We start from the raw sequence: 23,355 nt of genomic DNA on the forward strand, positions 1-23,355 counted from the left end.
ACCCGGCCGATTTCAGGCGGTTCCTCACGGTACGGTGACATAGCCTTCTGTTGGGCAGCCAGTTGTCCTTCAGGAAATGGCTCGAGGCGAAGGGATATCGTCGCACCAGTCTCAAAAGCGCTCTATCTTGGCGGACTGTTGTCACGCGAGGTCTTCCAGACCTTGGGCGGTCCTTCACCGCATCCGTTTCCTGGTGTTTCTGCACCAACCGACTGATCACCGAATGGTGGTAACCAAACGTTCGAGCTACAGCTTTTCTGGACATTCCGGACTCGATCATGCCTATTATCCGCCATCGTTCTCCGTCCGACAACCGTCTACGAGCCACCATTACGAGAAAATGACCATGTAACCCCCACACGAGCTCAGGCGTGACTTGCAATAACCCGTGATGATAGTGCATTTACAGAAAATCACGACCACGTGGATGATAACACGTGCTGCACGAGCGATGGGCGTCACAGATGAGTGCACTCATCTGCATTTCATCAATGGATAATTGCTAATGTCATACCAATCATTATTTGATCTCACATACCTTAGAATATATGCCAATGTATACATATACACAAAGAATATATATTAGGGGGTGCTTACCTTAATTCGTTGTGTAGGGGTGCTTAACTTAATTCTTTGTGTATATGAGTAAAAATGTGATTTGAACTTGTCATTTTCAATGAACAGGTACTCGGTCATGTGTGACAGCAATGATGCATGGAAGGTATCAATGGAAAGCTGAGGATCTCCTCTTAATTAGAAAACCACATGTAAATTGTCAAAATAAATAACCTTTGTATATTAACCCCTTGAATTCGGATTACCTTTTTTTTAATACGCACTGTATATATATATATATCTATATACATATATATATATATATATATATATACAGTCACGTGAAAAAGTAAGTACACCCCATGTAAAGTTTTGACTTTTTCAACATATTTCAACATACAGCTATTTGATCTTCACTTCAACAATATTGATAGATAAAGGTGATATAATATAACAAATATCATGAAACATTTACATTTTGTAGTCCATTGTATAATTTAAATAAACATAAATGCAAATTTCACATGTAGAAAAAATAAGTACACCCTTGGCTCTAATAGGTGGTATTGCCCCCTTTGGCAGAAACAACCTCAAGTAGGCGTTTCTTGTAACTGTCTACCAGTCTCTGACATCGACTGGGAGAAATTTTTGCCCACTCCTCCATGCAGATTTCTTTCAGCTGTGCGATGTTTGTGTGGTTTCTTGCATGCACAGCTCGTTTCAAATCCCCCCACAACATTTCAATGAGATTTCGATCCGGGCTTTGACTTGGCCATTCCAGAACCCTCCATTTCTTTCTTTTCAGCCATTCCTTGGTGGATTTACTGGTATGTTTAGGGTCATTGTCATGTTGCAAGATCCAGCTTCGGTTGAGCTTCAACTTTCCGACAGATGGCCTCACATTATCCTCAAGCACCCTCCGGTACAATGAAGAATTCATAGTGGATTATATGATGGAGAGCTGCCCAGGCCCTGATGCAGCATAGCTGCCCCAAACCATAATATTTCCACCACCATGCTTTACAGTTGGTATCAGGTTCTTGTGGTCAAATGCTGTCTTTGGTTTTCGCCAAAACATGTCTTCTGGTACTGTGGCCAAATCACTCTACCTTTGACTCATCTGTCCAGAGCACATTGTTCCAGGAGTGCTGGTCTTTGCCAAGGTGTTCATTGGCAAACTTTAGTCTTGCCCTGATGTTCTTTCTGGACAGCAAAGGTTTCCTCCTGGCACACCTCCCATGTAGATCAAATTTGTGCAGCCCTTTCTAATGGTAGACTCGTGCACTTTGACATCAACTGTGGCAAGAACTACCTGTAGGTCCCGTGATGACATTCTGGGGTTCTTAGAGACTTCTTTCAGCATCTTGCGGTCTGCTCTCGGGCTGAAATTGCTGGGGCGGCCTGGCCTGAACAAGTTGGCAGTTGTTTGGAATCTTCTCCACTTGTCGATGATCTTCCGGACAGTCGAATGATTGATTTCAAATTGTTTGGAGATCTTTGTATATCCCTTCCCAGACTCATAGGCATCTATAACCTTCTTTCTGAATGCATCAGAGAGCTCTTTTGATCTAGGCATGGTGACGCCGCACACTTCAACAACAAAGAGCAAACGAAACTAAATGTCTGAGGTTTAAATAAGACAGGTTCCTCCAAGATCCTCTCTAAACGATGTTCTAATCATTTGCACCTGAGCTGGTGCACCTGATTCTAATTTTAGGTATTTGAAGTAGTGATAAATGTAGGGGTGTACTTACTTTTTCCACATGCTAAATTTGCATTTATGTTTATTTAAATTATACAATGGACTACAAAATGTAAATGTTTCATGATATTTGTTGTATTATATCACCTTTATCTATCAATATTGTTGAAACTAGGGCATGCCCGTACTATATATAAGCTAGGACGTGCCCGTACGTGGGTGCCCGTTCCTTGCCAAAAAAAAAAAAAAAAAAATTTGTGTAGGGGGGTGTGTGTGTAAACATCCTAGGGCGTGCCCGTACGTGGGTGCAAAAAAACATGCGTGCAAACAACAACAACAAAAAAAAACTTTGAAACCACGTGGCAGTAACGACCACAGAACCCCCCCCCCCCCTCTATTTACATGAATGGTTTGGTCCATTCGCAACGACCACAGAACCCCCCCCCTCTATTTACATGAAATGGTTTGGTCCAAAGCGAACGGCTTGCGGTGTTTGGTAAAGAAATCGCCATAGCTCGGTAACTACTTGTCCGATTAATTTCAAACCTTGAAAAGGCACATCCTCGGGTCCCCAGCAATATACCTGGCAAGTTTCAAGTATATCGGACCGGTAGTTGTCGAGAAACAGCGGTCACAGACAAACATACACACATACACACATACACACATACACACAGAGATTAATGGAATTATAGATAGATGAAGATCAAATAGCTGTATGTTGAAATATGTTGAAAAAGTCAAAACTTTACATGGGGTGTACTTACTTTTTCACATGACTGTATATATATATATATATATATATATATATATATATATATATATATATATATATATATATATATATATTGTCACGTGACTCCCCTTGGTTAATACCTGGGGAATCATGGATAGGCAATAGCAGGCTTTAACTCGGAGGCGATGCCCATATGCAGATTTTATACACGCAGGGAAAGAAAGGGGAAGAGGAGGCTGAAGCTTACCTGTCGCGATCGCCGGCAGTGCAGTCTCAAACCTGCGGAAAATAACTCACACAGAAACGGATATAAAATGTACAGAAAATAACAAAAGAATTTTTTAAATAAAATGCCAGTAACAAGAAAAACGCGACGGTAAAACTAAATTCCTAATCGGGACGTCCCCACACCAGACTTATAACACAGACACAGGAAGAAAATAAGCTGGAAAATAATAACGTGTGGTTTATCTTGCACTTAGCTCTGATCAGCACGGGGGTCTCCCCAGGAATTCAAGGCTCCGGAGGTCCGGCCAGGGCTGCGCTCGAAACGCGTGCGTTGGCAGGAAATAGGCCTCACTCGCGCACTGTAGCGGCAAGCCTCACGTCGTTTCCGCCGGCAAAACTCTCCATGTCTACAGTGGCGTCTCTGACCACGACAGGTCCAAGCACAAACGCGCAAGGGAGAAGAACAAGGGAACCAGAGGAGAGCAAGAACAGGGCAAGATCAGAGGGTCAGAGTACAAGAGTCCAGGGTAAGAGTGGAGGGCTAGAGCAAAAGAGAAAATGTCGGTCCTTGAGTTTTTTTTTACATTGGGTCCTTTACGTCATCAGCGCTTCTCCACCAATCAGCGTGCTGCTTCTTGCTCGCCTCTGATATCATCGGTGGTCTTTGCCGATCAGTCCTCTGCTTCCTCCTCGGCCTTCTTTCCACCAATCAGCGGTCTCCTCTTGTCCGCCCTGGCCATTCATGAGTCCCTTCTTACCCCGACCTTCCCATTGGTCAACTCCCACCCAATAGTGAGTCGCTTCTTTTCTGCCCTGGCCAATCACGGCTTCTCGGGGCGTGTCTTTGGCCTGCCTGTCATTTCGTGGCGATGTAGCTTGTGTGTCCAAATGGCAGTGTTCAGAACTGGCTTCCGGTTGGTTTTATGGTTATTATTTAGTGCCATTACAGGTGCATTTCCTCACCAGTGTCTATTGTGGTGCCACAAAGAACAAAGGATAAATCACATTGGGTAAGACTTACAAGGGATAAATTATCCTTATGCCCTAAGCTCGTTAACATGCCCCGCCCCCTCGTGACAGGGACGAAGATACACCTTACTCCGAAATTAGGCTAAACAGAACTTATTATAGGTGATGGTTCTTACCCGACATCCAGAGCACCTACCTATATGAATCTACCTGACTCTACATATCACTACCCCCACAAACATAACAATATATATATATATATATATATATATCGAAGATAAATGACAGAACTGACTGTTTTTTTTGGGGGGGGGGGCGGGTTTTATTAATTTTTTTACTTCTGGTATGTGTGCAAACCAACGACTCTGAACATATCCACCGCGTGTGCAACAAAATTGAATATAACTTGACATTGCATGAAGAACAATATTTGTAAACCTCCTCATGCACTGTCTGGACCCAAGAGCTCATAAATGAGGTATATCATGGACCCAAGAGCTCATTCAGCATTGTGTATAATGTGTTGTGGTTACGATGATTACCCTGATCAGACGCAATCAGGCAACTTGCATTTATATACATATATATATATATATATATATATATATATATACAGTATATATATATATATATATATATATATATATATATATATATATATATATATATATATATATATATATATATAAATATTTGGGAGATAGGTGAAATGTGAAGTAGAACAAGCTGGGTCTCTACCATTCCTGGATGTACATCTTTCCAGGGACGGAAACGGCAAGCTACACACGCAGGTGTACCGTAAACGTACCAACACAGACAAAGTATTTGAATACCGTAGTGGCCATCCAACGTGCCACAAAATAAGTTGTGTTCGCAGCTTAGTAGATCGTGCAAAAACACTCTGCAGTGACCATGAGCAATCCCGGATGGAAATGCTGCACGTCACTCAACTACTGCAAGGAAACCACTACCCAATTGCATTTATCAAATCTTGTCACCAGAAATCCAACTAAGGCAACAACAATCCAACCACACCTCCACACACGATGGCACTTCCATACATACAACTCGCTTCTGAAACCACAAGCCGCATTCTACGTGAGTACATCAACATCATCCACAAACCACAAACATCCTTACGAGCACAGCTGTCAAAGCCAAAAGACCAGGTGAACAAATTTGACAGCAAGAATGTCATCTACAACATACAATGTGAAGATTGTGAAGCCAATTATGTGGGCCAAACATCCAAACACTTAACCACCAGGCTAACTGAACACCAACGTGCTGTAAGACGACAAGACAGGTTTTCATTGGTTGCGACACACATACACACACACCAACACACATTCTCATTGAATCAGACCACGATCCTTGGCATAGAATCATTGAGAGTGAACCGCGAGATGATTGAGGCCTGGTACTCTGATAAAAACTAAATCAACCGACACATCGACTTACACCCCACATACAAAGCACGACGCAATCAATTACAACGTCAAAAACGGCAGAGTCATTTGAATGCAGGGAAGCCTTGTGCTTGGCAAGGACCTGACCCAATCAATGACGTAACCCGTCCCCAACAGAACTTAACGGTTAACATAACACTCAACGCTTCTAAGGAAGAGAACTAGTTTCTTCTCGAAACGTCAGGCTATTAATAAAGAATTTTCAATTATTTTACTGCTTAGTATGCTGTCTTTACATATAAACAGGAATTAAATTCCTGCATGGGGCTAAATGTGAAAAACTCTGACTAACACGGGACTCGAACCAAGGACCTCCATCACTTTCGCAGTGAGAGCCCGAAATATATATATATATAATTATATATATATATATATATGATGTTAAAGCGCGGCGTTACGCGCGCTGCTTGTGAGCAAGGAGGAAGCGGACAAGCGGTAACATATAAACGTCTTTATTGTAAGACTACACTGTAACACTGAACTGCTCCGGGCTGGTCGCCCGGTGTATATCATGAGGCCACGCCTACCCCTCGGGCGTGGCCACCGCCCACTTGGTGCGTGGAATGATGTCACCACGCCAGTGGGCTTTTGTGTCCGCCACACGCGCCCCCCCAGAATTCCCGCGCACCTGGAGGGCCAGTTTGCGGGGCAGACGAATGACCCGGCCGAAGCGCCCCCTGGCGATCGGCGGCGTCCGGGGTGCAGGGATGCCAGGTGGGATGCCCCTGGCTGCCCCTGGGATGGGTGCAGGACCGGGGGGCGGCGGGGCGGCGGGGCTGGGTGGTGCCGGGGGTCCGCCCACATGAGGGCGGCCCCGACATGGGGGTCGGGCCACTGGCGGTGGATGGTCCACATCGAGGTGGGCCGGCTTGAGGCGGTCTACCGAAACGCGGTAAGGAGTACCGCCGATGTCCAGGGTGAAGTGCTTCGCCCTGGTCTCCAGCACGCGGAAAGGCCCGTCGTACGGGGGCCGCAGTGGTGTCCGATGGGCATCGTGGCGGACGAAGACGTACTCCGCCGTGTGAAGCTCCGGGGCGACGTGCGTCGGTGGGTGCCCGTGGCATGCCGTTGGCACCGGGGCGACGTGCGTCGGTGGGTGCCCGTGGCATGCCGTTGGCACCGGGGCGAACCTCTGGGCGGTCTCTTGCAGAGCGGAGCGCTGCTGTGCCGCGGACCATGGTGCTGTGGAGTCGGGGAGGAACTCGCCCGGCACCCGCAGCGGTTGCCCGAAGACCAACTCCGCCGCGGATGCGCGCAGGTCCTCCTTGGGCGCCGTCCGGAGGCCCAGCAGGACCCAGGGGAGCCTGTCGACCCAGCCGCCGTCGCGGAGGGTGGCCCGGAGCGTGGCCTTCAATGAGCGGTGAAATCGCTCGCACAGGCCGTTAGCCTGGGGGTGGTAGGCCGTGGTTCGGTGCAGCCGGACCCCGAGCCCCTGCGCAACCGCCCCCCAGAGCTCCGAGGTGAACTGGGGGCCGCGGTCGGATGAGATGTCTGAGGGGGCGCCGAACCGGGCGACCCAGGTGGCGATGAAAGCCTGCGCGACATCGGCCGCCGTTGTCGACGCCAAGGGCACGGCCTCCGGCCACCGGGTGGTGCGGTCCACCATGGTGAGGACATAGGTGAAACCCCGCGAGGGGGGCAGAGGTCCCACCAGGTCCACGTGGACGTGGTCAAACCGGCGTTCCGGCACCGTGAACGGGGCCAACGGGGCCTGGGTGTGCCGGTGCACCTTGGCGCGCTGGCACGCGAGGCACGTCCTGGCCCAGCCGCGGACGGCCTTCCGGAGGCCATGCCAGACGAACTTGTCGGCGATCAGCCTTTGGGAGGCCCTCGCGCCCAGGTGGGACAGGCCGTGAATGGCGTCAAATACCTGGTGCTGCCAGCCCGCGGGCACGATGGGGGCGAGGACGCCCGAGGGAGACGTCGCACAAGAGGGCCGTGCCCGCGCCGTCGAACGGCACCTCGGTGACGCGGAGGCCCGTGACGGCGGTCCGCAAGGCCTGGACGTCGGGGTCAGCAGCCTGGTCCGCTGCCATCCGGGCATAGTCGATGCCGAGGTGGACTGCGTGGGCGACGGCCCGGGAAAGGCAATCCGCCACCGGGTTGTCCTTCCCCGCGACGTGCTGGATGTCCGTTGTGTACTCGGACACGGCCGAGAGGTGACGCTGCTGACGGGCCGACCACGGCTCGGTGACCTTGCCCATCGCGAAGATCAGCGGCTTGTGGTCGACGAAGGCAGTGAACGCCCGGCCCTCGAGCAGATGGCAGAAGTGCCTGACCGCCAAGTGAAGTCCGAGCAACTCGCGGTCGAAGGTACTGTAACGGCGTTCGGGCGGGCGAAGCTGCCGGCTAAAGAACGCCAGCGGTTGCCAAGCTCCACGCACCCATTGCTCGTGCACCGCGCCCACCGCGTAGTCCGAGGCATCGGTGGTGAGGGCGATCGGTGCATCGGGCGCCGGGTGCGCGAGCATGGTGGCGTTAGCCAAGGCGAGCTTCACGCCCGTGAACGCCGTGTCCATCTGCTCGGTCCAGGTAACGTCGCCTTTGCCCGGCTTACCTCGGAGAGCTTCGTGCAGGGGGCGCAGGAGCTGGGCGATACGGGGCAGGAACCGATGGTAAAAGTTCACCATGCCCAGGAACTCCTGCAGCCCTCTGATCGTGCGGGGGCGCGGAAACCCCTTCACCGCCTCCACCTTGGCCGGCAGGGGGACGGCTCCGTGCCTGGTGACACGGTGCCCCAGAAAATCGATTGTGGCGGCGCCGAACCGGCACTTTGCGGGGTTCACAATCAGGCCATGCTGGCCCAGGCGTTCGAAGAGCGTGCGGAGGTGGCGTAGGTGCTCTTCGCGGGACGCGCTTGCGACGAGGATATCGTCCAGGTAGACGTAGACAAAATCCAAGTCGCGCAGGACGCTGTCCATCAGTCGCTGGAACGCCTGAGCCGCATTCTTCAGACCGAAGGGCATGTGCAGGAACTCGAAGAGTCCGAATGGCGTGATGACCGCCGTCTTCGGGACGTCCTCCGGCCTGACGGGGACCTGATGGTAGCCGCGTATGAGGTCCACCTTCGAGAAGAAGGACCTGCCCGCCAAACGGGCGGAAAAGTCCTGAATGTGGGGGACGGGGTAGCGGTCGGGAGTCGTGGCGTCATTGAGACGGCGATAGTCCCCGCAGGGTCGCCATCCCCCGCCGGGCTTCGGCACGATGTGCAGCGGCGACGCCCAAGCGCTCTCTGAGCGCCGAACGATGCCGAGTCGCTCCAGGGTAGCGAACGCCGCTTTTGCCACCGCCAGCTTCGTCGGCTCGAGGCGGCGTGCCCGGGTGTAGACCGGTGGCCCGACGGTGGGGATGTGATGGGCCACCCCGTGCTTGACGGCCCCCGCCGAGAAGGTGGGCCGCGTGAGGGCCGGGAAGCCGGCGAGGAGGCGGGTGAATGCGTCCGCTGCCGGAAGCGTACAGACCAACGTGGCCGGAACCGAATCGTTCGGCAAGCCGCTTGGCAAGCCGCTCGTTGAGCTGGGCAACGCACAAGCGAGCGAGCTGAACGTCTCGGCCTGGACAAGCCGTCTGCGCTTGACGTCGACCAGGAGCCCATTAGCGCACAGGAAGTCCACGCCAAGCAGTGCCATGGGCACGTCGGCGGTGACGAACGTCCATCGGAAAACCTGCCCTCCAAACCGCAGAGAGAGGCAGCGTTTTCCGTACGTACGGATGGGCGTCCCGTTCGCGGCAAGCAGCGCAGGGCCCCCACCCGCGGCGTGCTTGTCTGACGTGCCGGCGGGAATGACACTCACCTGCGCTCCCGTGTCGCACAGGTAACGGCGCCCGTAGAAGGTGTCCGTTATGAACAGCAGGCTGCTCGAACGGCCGGCGCTCATCGCCACTATTGAGCGCCGGCCCGGGCATTTCCCGACCCGTTGAAGGAGCACGGCGGATGACACCGCCGAGCTTCGTGGCCGAACTTGGCGTGGAACCAGCACCAGGTGGTGGAGCTGGAGGAGCGCGGCTGGCTCCGCCAGGCCGGTGGAGTTGGCGGGTTTCCCCGCGGTGGCGGTTTTCGCCGTGGCGGTGGGCGGGGCGTGGCGGCGTTCACGAGGTGCGTATCAGCATGCTGCTGAACATCAGCGTGCTGTAGAAGCTGATGCTGTGGAACATGCTGCTGAACATCAGCGTCGAGGGCCGTGACGGCCACGCCGACGCTCGCCCGCGTGTCCGAAGCGGCGAAGTACCTGTCCGCCTCGGCTGCCAATGCTCGGGGTTCCGTTAGCTCGGTCCCGGCCAACGCGAGGCGAACCTGCGCTGGAAGTTGGCGCCGGAAAAGCGCCCGGAATAGCGAACCGGGGGCTTCGTCGCCCAACAGTGACAGCATATGGTCCATTCGGACCGACGGGCGCGTCTCACCGAGCTCGGGGAGATCCAGGAGGCGGTCGGCCCGTGCGTCGTCCGTGAGGCCGAACGTGGCTAGGAGTAGCCGCTTGAGTGCCTCGTACTTGTGGCCGTCCGGTGGGTGGCGAAGGACGGACACAACTCGAGCGGCCGTGCCGGGCCCGAGGGAGGCGACGACATGGCAGTAGCGCAGGTCGTCGTTGGTGAGGCGCCGAAGCTGAAATTGGGCTTCGGCTTGAACGAACCAGACTTCGGCCTGGGCCTCCCAAAATTCGGGAAGTTTAATCGCCATTGCCTTGTCGTTGGCCATTGCAATGGCGTCGTGTTCGGAAGGATCGCTACGGCAGATCCAACATCGAGGGTCACCAGTAAAGCGCGGCGTTACGCGCGCTGCTTGTGAGCAAGGAGGAAGCGGACAAGCGGTAACATATAAACGTCTTTATTGTAAGACTACACTGTAACACTGAACTGCTCCGGGCTGGTCACCCGGTGTATATCATGAGGCCACGCCTACCCCTCGGGCATGGCCACCGCCCACTTGGTGCGTGGAATGATGTCACCACGCCAGTGGGCTTTTGTGTCCGCCACAATGTATATAAATATAAATATGAATATAAATACATATATATATATATGATGTGGTTGAGCTTGAAAGTGGTTGTATGTCAATGAAAGATAGTCTGTTGGGAGCCGTTGGTGAGGTATGTGGATGGACAAAAGGACCACCGAGGCACTCGGAAACATGGTGGTGGGATGACGAAGTTTGAAAGAAGATTGATGAGAAGAGGAAGAAGTTCAAGGAGTGGCAGAAGGCGAAGGGTATGGGGGCAGAAATGGCAGGGCATGAAAGTGATAAGGCAGCCAAGAAGGCTGCAAATAAAGAGGAAGCAAAGGCACAGGAGGCATGTAGGAAAAAGTTCGGAGAACGCTTGGATTTGGAAGAGGGTAAGAGAGCGGTATTCAGGATTGCAAAGCAGATAGCGAAAGAGAGGTGTGATGTGATGGGGGTGAGTTGCTTGAAGGATGAAGTGGGACAAATCGTTGTGGAATCAGATGGAATTAAAGGAACATGGAAGAGATATATGGAAATAGTTGCATGCAGAGAATGAATGGGATGGCAACATAGAGAGTAACCCAGTTTTAGGACCGGCAGAGAAGATAACCGAGAAGGACGTTGAGGAAGTGATAAAAGCAATGAAGAGTAGAAAAGTGGGAGGGCCAACGGGAGTTGTGGGAGATATGTTGAAGGCAGCGGGAAATTGGGGTGTGAAGAGAATGACAGAGATCTGCAATCTGGTGGTGAAAGAAGGCCGCATTCCAGTGGATTGGGAACTGAGTACCCTCGTCCCTCTATACAAGGGGAAAGGTGACCCTCTGGACTGTGGCTCATATCGAGCGATAAAGTTATTGGAGCATGGAATGAAGGTATTGGAAAGGGTGTTGGAGAGGAGGATAAGGAAGAAAGTGAAGATTGACGCAATGCAGTTTGGATTTATGCCAGGAAGAGGAACGACAGACGCGCTTTTTATTGTGAGGCAGTTGCAGGAGAAGTATATGGAGAAGAGGAAGAAGTTGTTTCTTAAGTTTGTTGATCTGGAGAAAGCATTCGATAGGGTTCCACGTGAAGTAGTGACATGGGCATTGAGGAAGTTAGGAGTGGAGGAATGGTTGATCAGAGTCGTGATGGCAATGTACAAAAGAGCGTGCACAGCTGTAAGGACGAAGGACGGGAACAGTGGTGAGTTCGAGGTGAAGGTGGGAGTGCATCAGGGGTCGGTACTAAGTCCAGTACTATTTGTAGCTGTCATGGAGGTGCTGGCTCAGAACGTAAAGGAGGGTTTACCGTGGGAGTTGTTGTATGCAGATGATCTGGTCTTGATTTCAGAAAGTATGGATGGACTGAAGGAGAAGATGAACAAGTGGAAGGAATGTATCGAGACAAAAGGTCTGAAGGTGAATATCGGAAAAACGAAGGTGATGGCAAGTGGTAAAGCATGTGGTGAGGTGGAAAGAACTGGGAAGTGTCCGTGTGCTGTGTGCAGGAAGGGTGTCGAAGTGAATTCCCTTCAATGTCCAATGTGCGCTGAGTGGGTTCATCAAAAATGTAGGGGTTTGAGAGGGTCATTAACCAGTGTGGCAGCTACATTCAAGTGTAAGGTGTGCACAGAGGGAGCTGCAGATGGAGGAAATGTTGAGTTGGATCTTGGAGACGGCGTGAAGCTGGAAGGTGTGAAAACATTTTGTTACCTAGGAGACATGCTGAATGGAGAAGGTGGATCAGACTCGGCAACAGTTGCTCGAGTGAGATGTGCATGGAAGAAGTTTCGGGAACTGAGTGGCGTGCTGACGAGGGGGGGAGTGTCATTGAAGCTGAAGGGAAAGGTGTATGCTGCATGTGTGAGAAGTGTTATGATTTATGGGAGCGAGACATGGGTAATGAACGTAGAGCAGCAACGAAGGCTGGAAAGGGTGGAAATGCGAATGGTTCGGTGGATGTGTGGAGTATCGTTGAGAGAGAGGAAGACAAATGATGAATTGCGAAAGATGATGGGAATAGAGCCTGTGATTGATGCTGTGAAGAGAAACAGGTTGAGATGGTTTGGTCATGTGTTGAGGAAGGATGAAAGTGACTGGTTGAGAAGAGTGATGGAAATGAATGTAGAAGGAAGTAGAGGACGGGGAAGACCGAGAAAGACTTGGCTAAAGATTGTCGAAGAAGAAATGCGGGCAAGGGGGTTAACAAGGGGAGATGCAGAAAATAGGACAAAATGGAGAACATTGTCATGGGGACCGCAAGGCTAACCCCCGCTCTTGCAGGGAAAATGGCCATAAAATACCTGTTGTTGTTTGTTGTTGTATATATATATATATATATGTATTGATGATCCATGACAGGACCATTCATGAAAGTACCCACTTCGACAGAAATTAAATATACCACAGCATCTTTCAAAAGATCAGATAATCGTGTGTCGGTCTACTCTGGTCAAAGTCTAAGTTACTCCCATGATATAAATCAGCAGCACAATCTCAGGAGAGATGCAGCTAACACCAAATCCATCATTGATTTCTGATCAAATACGCTTCGCTAGATAGAGATGAAAGCAACCCAAAGTGTACAATAAACCATTTTTATCGTTATTCCAGAGTAGTTAATATTTATGCCCCATAAACAAATTGCAGATTTCAAAGACAGGATGTAGAAGACCTGTTATTGTTGGAATCAGTCCAAAGGCTTTTGATTACTCAACCACCTATAAAATGGAACATGATACAAGAATGAGCAAAATTTTGGCTGAAAAACATCATGCACAGTCCTACCCTGTGCATGATAATTATGCATTAGCAAACAGCAATACCTCCAACAAGATATATATTTCCATGAAGTTAGCCATGCATATTACAGTGACCATAAAAAGGGCTAATTACAAGGGGAATGACAAAAAATGCTTCAACAATCCTCAGCCAAGACTAACTGTTCTTACATAAGTGTGAGGTCAGCTCTCTTCCCCCTCCGCACCTTTGAACCCTTTTTGCGTTATTGGAGTTATACTCATATATGTATACAATGTGCTGGAGTGTTGTCTGGAGGAAACACCAAATTCTTGATAATCTAACTGGATGACTTATTCGTCATCGTCCATGGTCATGATCATTCCAGAGGGTCTTTGCTGCCAGAGCATACACTTGGCAGAGATTGATGGTGTTGTAAGTTGTCGCTTTCGATGAATCTCTTTCTTTTCGTTGGTGTGCTCACTAAGCATTGTGTGCTATGCGATGGCTGTATAGATAACAAGTAAACGAAAAAACATGTTTTAGGGCTACACACTTTTATTTTATTTTTTAAAGTTTTAAACCTTTTTTTATTTTCTGGATTTTTTTTAAAATTCGATTTTGTTACATGAAAATGTATCAGAAAAGAAGACCTTTGGCCAAATTTAAGTTCTCTAGGACGTATGGAACCTAGAAAACGAACGGCTCAAAGATTTGAAACGGGACAAACAAACAAAGTTCAGATGAAGTTAAATAAAAGTGTAATAAAAATGGGTGGTGAGCAGGTGAGCAGGTGCCAATGAAGGGAAAGACCCGCACAAAGAAGCAATTAAAGTGATAGGTGTGTGCTATCCCCTTCCTACTCTCTATTCCTATGAACATCGTCGGCTGCAGGTGCAGTAAATGCAACGTGAAGTCTGATGTACATAGGCACAGCAGACTGGCCAGGTCGTCGGTATGATGACTGCTGCCCTTGATGTCCAAAGTGGACACAGCTGTATGCAGATGCTGCGCAGTGATGCCTAAATTGGTGCAACCACTGACTTTCGTGGGCACATTTATCCATGCTGTAGTGCTGCCCAGGCTGACCTGCAGGTGCGGTTTGACTTCTGAGTGTCCTTCTCTTCGCATTAGACGAAAGAGGATTCCCCAACAAGGCAGTGGGTTCCGTTACCCTGGACAAGGTGCCTATACCAGGTACTGTCAGCCGGAACCAGCTGAGGTCGGGCTTAGTGAGATTACACGAAGCGTGGGCTTCCCAACGATAGTCAGGGTGGGAATTTGGAAGTTGGCCAGTGTTTCGGCACACCACCACCTACGTTGTTTCTAAAGGTTAGTTGAAACCTCTAATGCTGCCAGACTGGACACCTTGCTTACACCCATCCAAAGGACGGAAATCTTGAAACAATAACCTGCCTGTCTAGCATTAGCAGAACAGTTTATATTAGTTGGAAGCCCGTTGTAAAAATGCCACGATAAAAAAATAAAAATACTAGAACGGCACTCGGTAGAGAGCAAACCTCCGGCCAGGCTGAAGAGTTTGTTTTGTATCCCAATGATAGGCCGGATCTGGATTCGGACCTGAACCAAAATCTACTCAGCTTGTTTTGTTTTTTTGTAGTTTTTTTGTATACAGAATCGAGGCTCGTGAAAGAGCTAACATTTATCACACAAACAAATCAAACAGACAAACAAAATATATAAAAAGTGGGAGCAGTAGACAAGATGGGGAGAGAAGGGGAAGCACACAAACACAACATTTGAGAGCAGGGACATCGGGAGATGTGTGGGAGGGAGAGGGCTTGGGGAGAGGAGGCGTGGGAAGGGGCGGGGATGGGAAAAGTATAAAACACAAGGACACCAAGGACTTCCAGGAAAGAAGTTGGTATTTCAAAAAAGTGGATTTGGGGTGAAATTAGCGGGGGTAGAAAAGTTCCAGGTTTTGGATGGGGGAAGATAAGAGATGGTGGTGAACAGCTGTTTTAAAGACCTGGAGGGAGGAGTGGGATTGATGGGAGTGAGGGAATTTGTTCCAGAGGTGGGAGAAAAGAGGAATGAAGGAGTGAAGGTGAGCACCCAGCGGGCACACGACGTTGTTTCAACGTCGAATAACGGTTGGAATGAGCTCGCGACGTCGGACAACCAAAACCCAACCTGAGACCAAAACCCGACAGTCATTCAACGTTGTTTCACCGTTGGCAACTTGGCTTGATTTTTTAATCGAATAAATGACATTGTTTCAATGTTGGTTGTTCGACCCTACATCGACGTTGAAAGTGTGACATTGTATCAACGTTTATTCGACGTTGTTAGGATTGTTACGACGTTTATTCAACATTGGAAAAATGACGTTGATCCAATTTGCAAATCCAACTCGTTTTCAACCTCGGGTCAACGTCGAATCTTGACGTTCATTCAACGTGGATCCAATGTCTGTGTGCCTACTGGGCAGAGAGTCTTGATTTTGGCAGTTTAACCATAAGAAGGTTGCAGGCAGATCTTGTGCGACCTGTTGGAATATTTGGGGGACAGAGCCCAGAGAGAACTGGGGGAGCAAGGCCGGAGAGGAGTCGGTAGAAGACGGAAAGACCACCAACCTACCTGCGGTGAGTGAGTGAAAGGCCCTCGGAGTTAGCTTCATCGCGGGAGATTCCAATGATTCTGAACGCTTTGGTTTCAACAGCGTGAAGACGAGATAGGTGTGAGGCAGGAGCACCAGCCCAGAGGGGAGAGCAGAATTCCATTGAGCTGCGGATGAAAGCCTTGTATGTGGTGAGGAGCTCAGGTGTGCCAAGGAAGGACTTTGCACGACGGAGGATGCCCAGTCGGCGACTGGCTTTGGAGGCCAGATTTGAAATGTGGTTTTCCCAGGAAAGATCATGGCAGAGAGTGAGACCCAAAAGCTTGAGTGACAGAATTTGACAGTGACAGAACGTGACAGAACTGTGACTTCTTGGAGAGGATTATTCAGAAAATGGATGGGAGGGTTGTCCAGTCGTTCTTTTCGGAGAGACATCGTAAGAGTGTGAGATTTATCAGGATTGAAAAACATGCTCCACTTGTTTGCCCAGTCTGTGATTTTGTCCAGGTCTGCAGAGAGTGAGGAGGCTGCAGACTGCCGATCTGAGGGATGAGGAATGGAGCGACAGAGAGCAGAGTCATCAGCAAAGAGATAGAGAGGATTTTCAAGAGAGTCAGAGAGATCATTGATGAAGACCAGAAAAAGCACAGGGCCCAGAACACTGCCTTGGGGAACTCCAGCCTGAACAGGAAGAGGAGATGAGAGAAACCCATTCAGGGCCACACGTTGACTACGACTAGAGAGGAAGTCCACCAGCCATGCGTGGAGATTTTCATGGATACTAAAGGAGGAGAGTTTGGTGAGCAGAGCGGGGTGCCACACCGTATCGAAGGCACGTGATATGTCAAGGGAGACAGCTCTAACTTCCTGTTTGGCATTGAGGACCTCCATCCATCGTTGAGAAAAGCAGAAGCAGCATGTCCAGAGTAGAGTGACCTGGTCTGAAACCAAATTGATGATCAGAGATCAAGCCAAGCCATTGGAGAAGAGGAAAGATTTCATATCTGAAGCAATGATGGATTCCATGACTTTGCTGATAATTGGGAGAAGGCTGATTGGTCTGTAGTTGCTGGGATCTGTTTTTGCACATTTTTTGGTCAAAGCGGTGATATTGGCTGATTTCCAAGCAGATGGCAGATGACCTTGAGCAAAAGAGAGGGTGAAGAGAACAGAGAGAGGGTGTGAAAGAGCGGCAGAACAGGATTTTAGGACCCGTGTGCTGATGCCGTCTGGTCCAGTTGCAGAATCAAGAATCGAGGTTTGACAGAAACTTCTCCCCCTTGTCAGGAGAGAAGGACATGGAGTCCAGGAGCAGCTGGGTACGACTGGGTAAGGTGGGTACAGAGAGAGAGGGGTTTGGGACACAAGATTTTGAGGCAAACACAGAGTTGAGGCATTCATCTTTTTCACGTGTGGAGTCAGCTGTGAAGCCATTTGAGGTAAAGGAGGGGATGGAGGGGAACAAACACCAGAAGCAGATTTGACCAGACACCACCAGAATTTGGAGGAGGGAGACACGTTTGAGAGTTCAGTCTTGAGAGTTGATGGAAAATGTTTTCTGGCCCTCCTGAGGGTAGACACACACTTGGTCCGAGCTTTGTGGAAGGAAAATTTGGGAGCGATTCAAGCAACAGTCTAAATTGCCTTGTACAATGCCCTGGTTCAATTTTTGGTCCGATTGAAAAAATACTATCAGGGACCGGTGTAAATTCTATGGAATACAAGATGTGACATTAAGTCGTCAACTCCTCCCCCAAACCCAAACAAACACCAAGTCCTCAACCTCCACCTCCAACAACCACATCCTCACCTTCCTCCTCTCAACCTTAAGGTGTCAATCCTTTCCCCACTCCAAGCCTTCAAAAACCCCTCCCCACCTGTCACAGTCGCCTGTACTCATTCCATCCATGTCACAGTCGCCATTCCATGTCACAGTCGCCTGTACTCATTCCAAAGTCCACCATTTTTCCTTTAATTTGGGAGCGATTGAAGCAACAGTCTATTGCCTTGTACAATGCCCTGGTTCAATGTTTGGTCCGATTGAAAAAATACTATCAGGGACCGGTGTAAATTCTATGGAATACAAGATGTGACTTTAAGTCGTCAACTCCTCCCCCAACCCCAAGTCCTCAACCTCCACCTCTAACAACCACATCCTCACCTTCCTCCTCTCAACCTTAAGGTGTCAATCCTTTCCACACTCTAAGCCTTCAAAAACCCCTCCCCACCTGTCACAGTCGCCTGTACAACTCACAATCTCACGAGATGTGCGGAAAAGACGTGCCCATGTGCAGCTCATAGCCAATCACGGTCGCTTATCCAACTTACAATCTCATGAGGCATGAAGCCTGAAGCATGATGTATGCGGAAAGGATATATGTGATAATAAACGACCCGAAACCAATTATCTTCTTCCTGATTCGTATATACATACATTGTTAAAAGTAAATAATGATCTCCGACAAATTTCAAATTGTATGCATTTAATCTCTGCTTGAGAGAATGCCACGTAGCTCTTTGGGCGGTGCATACGTTAACAGACCGCTGTCGCAATCGTTGAGGCCAATCTTTCCAAGGCCGTATAACACCTATCGGCTCAAAATCCTTTTAACTGTCGCTTTGGTAGTCTTATGATGAAGGCCTGAAGGGAACATGTTTTGGGAGTGCATAGTGATTGTGACTGCGATGGCTGCGAGGCGTCTTTGGATTGCTATTACAGTGAGCACCAACATGGCGGCCGTAAGATTGAAATCTGTCTTCAAACAACCATCACCACACAAAGTCCTCAACCAGACATTAACACCCTCCTTCCTCTTTTTTCCCGTTCTTCAAAGCAAAAGGATAAATTGTTATATCGCCATTACATGTTTATTCATTACCTTGTAGCGGTTCCTGCTGAATGTACACAATCGCCTTGCACCTGCCAGGACGCGGCCAGGGCGCGATCGCCATGCCGGGCTCGTCCGGACGGGCCCAGACGCGCCTCTCCTGGGCATGCCCGGACTTGCTGTTCCCGGGCACGCCCGAACCTCCCGGGCACGCCCGGTCTCGTCTTTCCTGGGCATGCCCACTCTCGCCTTTCCAGGGCTCGCCCAGAGCGCCCGGGCACGCCCAGCCTCGACTTGCCAGGCCGCGTCCAGGACGCCCGGGCATGTCCAGACTCGCCTTTCCAGGGCTCGCCCAGAGCGTCCGGGCATGCCCGCTCTCGCCTTTCCAGGGCTCGCCCAGAGTGCTCGGGCACGCCCAGCCTCGACTTGCCAGGCCGCGTCCAGGACGCCCGGGCATGTCCAGACTCGCCTTTCCAGGACTCGCCCTTGACACCCGGGCATGCCCGGTCTCGGTTTTCCCGGGCAAACGCCCCGGCATAAATGTGTATATATATTGCTGCCCGATAAACGGGCTTGTCAGAATACCTGAGCTGTTTTGTTTCAATAAAGCAACTCGGACGAATTCCGCCTTTGGTCGCGTCAATTCTTTCGACTCGCGTTGGAGCGCAGCTCCTTCACTGGTGACCTACCGACATGGACACGGCAGTGACTCTTAAACTGCCTACCTTCTGGGAGGCTCACGCGGCTGTTTGGTTCGCCCAGGCGGACTCCCAGTTCGCCCTGCGAGGCATCACCGCGGACGACACCCGCTTCCACCACGTCGTGGCAGCGCTCGGTTCCGCCACCGCGGCCCGCGCCCTGAGCCTCCTCGAGCACCTGCCGGCTGCCGACAAGTATGACGCGCTGAAGACGCTCCTCCTCGATGCTTTCGCCCTCTCACCGGCGGCACGCGCATGGCGCCTGCTCGACCTGCCCGAGCTCGGCGACACGCGCCTGTCCGAGCGCATGGACTATATGCTCTCGTTGCTCGGTGAGCACTCTCCGGATTTTCTGTTCCGCGAGCTGTTCCTTCGCCAGCTGCCTCACCCGGTACGCCTCGCCCTGGCTGGCACGTCGATCACCGATCCCCGCGCCCTCGCCAGGGAAGCCGATCAGATCTCCTCGGCGGGCCAACACATCGTCGCGGCTACCTGGAGCCTGCCGCCGTCCGAGGCAACGCCCACGACGCCCGAGCGCCCTGCGCGGTTGGAGGCCGAACTGCCGGTGCAACTGGCGGCCGCCACGCCGCGCCGACCGCTTCCGACACGACGGCCGGGGCCTCCACCTGACCAGGCGTGGTGTTATTACCACGCCAGGTTCGGACACAAGGCTCGGACGTGCCGACCCCCGTGCACTTTCGGCAAGTCGGGAAACGGCCGGGCCGGCGTTCATTCCCAGCCATGAGCGCCGGCCACTCGGGCAACTTGCTTTTTATTTGGGACAAAGTGTCCGGGCAGCGTTTCCTTTGTGACACCGGCGCCCAACTGAGCGTCATACCCGCCTCCAAGCAGGACAGGCGGGACGCTGTTTGCGGCCCCTCTTTGGTCGCTGCTAATGGCTCGGCCATACGCACTTTCGGCCCGCGCGACGTCACCCTCTGCTTCGGCAGCCAGCGCTTTCAGTGGACCTTTGTGACCGCCTGCGTCCCCATGGCTTTGCTGGGCGCCGACTTCCTCTGCGCGCACGGGCTGCTGGTCGACGTCAAACGTCGTCGCCTTGTCAACGCCGAGACCTTCAGCTCCCTGGCATGCACAATGAGCAGCTCCGCGCCGACCGAACTGGCGTGCGCCCTCCCGACGGCGAACGAGTTCGCTCGCCTGCTCGCGGAATTCCCGGCCCTCACGCGGCCGACGTTTTCGGCCGTCGCAGTGCGGCATGGGATCGAGCACCACATACCCACTACGGGCCCGCCGGTCTACGCCAGGGCCCGCCGCCTCGACCCGGCCAAGCTCGCCGTGGCAAAGGCCGAGTTCGACGCGTTGGAGCACCTCGGCATCGTGCGGCGCTCCAATAGCGCGTGGGCCTCACCACTGCACATCGTGCCAAAGCCGGGGGGCGGATGGTGCCCGTGTGGCGACTACCGCCGCCTCAACGACGCTACCACCCCCGACAGGTACCCGATCCCGCACATCCAGGACTTTTCCGCCCGTTTGGCGGGACGGGTCATATTTTCCAAAATTGACCTGATACGGGGATACCACCAGGTACCTGTCCGGGCGGCCGACGTCCCGAAGAGGGCCGTCATCACGCCGTTCGGCCTGTTCGAATTTTTGAGGATGCCGTTTGGCCTCAAGAACGCGGCCCAGGCGTTCCAGCGCTTAATGCACGGCGTGCTGCGCGACCTGCCATTTCTTTTCGTCTATCTGGACGACATCCTCGTCGCCAGCACGTCCCGCGCCGAGCACCTCCTCTACCTCCGAACACTGTTCGGTCGCCTCAGCGAGCATGGCTTAATTGTCAACCCGGCCAAATGCCATTTCGGCACGACGACCGTTGACTTTTTGGGCCACCGCATCACCAAGACCGGGGCCGTGCCGCTGCCGACCAAAGTCGAGGCCATCACCACGTTCCCGCGTCCCCGTTCCATCAAGGCCCTACAAGAGTTCCTCGGCATGGTGAATTTTTATCACCGATTCGTGCCCCGCGCTGCTCAGCTCATGCGGCCCCTTTACGAGGCCCTCCGGGGCAAGCCGGCCAAGCATGACATCGTTTGGGCCGCGGCCATGGATGCGGCCTACACGAGCGCAAAACGGGCCCTCACCAACGCAACACTGCTGGCTCACCCGGTGCTCAACGCGCCCATCGCCCTCACTACGGACGCCTCCAACTATGCGGTGGGTGCCGTCCATGAACAATGGGTGGACGGGGTTTGGCAGCCACTCGCTTTTTTCAGCCGGCAGCTCCGGCCGAACGAGTTAAAATACAGCACGTTCGACCGCGAGCTGCTCGGTCTATTCCTGGCCGTTCGCCATTTCCGACACCTCCTGGAGGGCCGCCCGTTCACGGCTTTCGTCGACCACAAGCCGTTGGTCTACGCAATGGCCAAAGTCACGGAGCCGTGGTCGGCCCGCCAGCAGCGCCACCTCTCCGCCGTGTCGGAATTCACCACGGACATCCGGCACGTCGCCGGCAAAGACAACGCCGTGGCCGACTGTCTTTATCGGGCCAGCGCGAACGCGGTCCACCTCGGCGTGGACTTCGCGCTCATGGCGGCCGACCAGACCACCGACACCTCGGTGCAGGCCCTCCGGGCGGCGGACACGGGCCTCCGCCTGGCTGACATCCCCTTCGCGGGCACCGTCCTGCTCTGCGACGTCTCCCAGGGCCAGCCTCGCCCCATCGTGCCCGTTTCCTGGCAGCGCCGCATCTTCGCCTCCATCCACTGCCTTTCTCACCCGGGCCGGAAAGCTTCTCAGAAGCTGGTGTCGGCGCGTTTCGTCTGGCACGGCCTTTGACGGAACGTCCGCGACTGGGCCAACGCCTGCACGGCCTGCCAGCGGGCCAAGGTCCACCGCCACACCCAGGCCCGCTAGCACCTTTCACCGTGCCTGCACGGCGTTTCGACCATGTCCACGTGGACCTGGTGGGTCCCCTGCCCCCATCGCGGGGGTTCACCCACCTGCTCACCATGGTGGACAGGACCACCAGGTGGCCGGAGGCCATGCCCCTCACCTCCACCACCACCGCCGACGTGGCGCAGGCGTTCATCGCCACCTGGGTCGCGCGCTTCGGTGCACCGGCGGACATCTCGTCCGACCGCGGCCCACAGTTCACGTCCGAACTTTGGGGCGCGGTCGCCCGCTCATTGGGGGTCACACTGCACCACACCACGGCCTACCACCCCCAAGCCAACGGGTTGTGCGAGCGGTTTCACCGCTCCATGAAGGCCGCACTCATGGCCGGCCTTCAGGACGACGGTTGGACCGACCGGCTGCCGTGGGTCCTTTTGGGCCTCCGCACGGCCCCCAAGGAGGACCTCAGGGCGTCCGCCGCCGAGCTCGTCTACAGCCAGCCGCTCCGCGTCCCGGGCGAGTTCGTGCCTGCCGCTACCAGTCCCTGGTCCGCCGCACACCAGCGCTCGAACCTCCAGGAGGCCGCCCGACGATTTGCCCCCGTGCCAACGTCCCGCCACGGTGGCCCCCAGTCCTACGTCCCCCCGGCGCTTCGCACAGCGGAGTACGTCTTTGTGCGTCATGACGCGCACCGGGGGCCACTCCGGCCGCCGTACGACGGGCCCTTCTGGGTCCTGCGACGGGGCGACAAGTCCTTCGTCGTCGACGTCGGCAGCCGGTCGGACCGGATCTCTGTGGACCGCCTCAAACCGGCGCACGTGGACGTCGACCGACCACCACGGTTGGCCCTTCCTCCGCGGCGAGGCCGCCCCCCGTCCACAGTTCCCCCCGCTCGACCACCCACCACCGGATCGGACCCCCCTCCCACCCCCCCCCCCCCCCACGACCCTCCAGGGGTCGCTTCGGCCGGGTCATCTGGACCCCCCTTAAATTGACCCTGCCGGTGCAGGTCGATTCTGGAGGGGCGTGTGTAGCGGTTCCCGCTGAATGTACACAATCGCCTTGCACCTGCCAGGA

Source organism: Myxine glutinosa, chromosome 11, assembly GCF_964187855.1.
Source record: "Myxine glutinosa chromosome 11, kmMyxGlut1.1, whole genome shotgun sequence".
NCBI lineage: Eukaryota > Metazoa > Chordata > Myxini > Myxiniformes > Myxinidae > Myxine > Myxine glutinosa.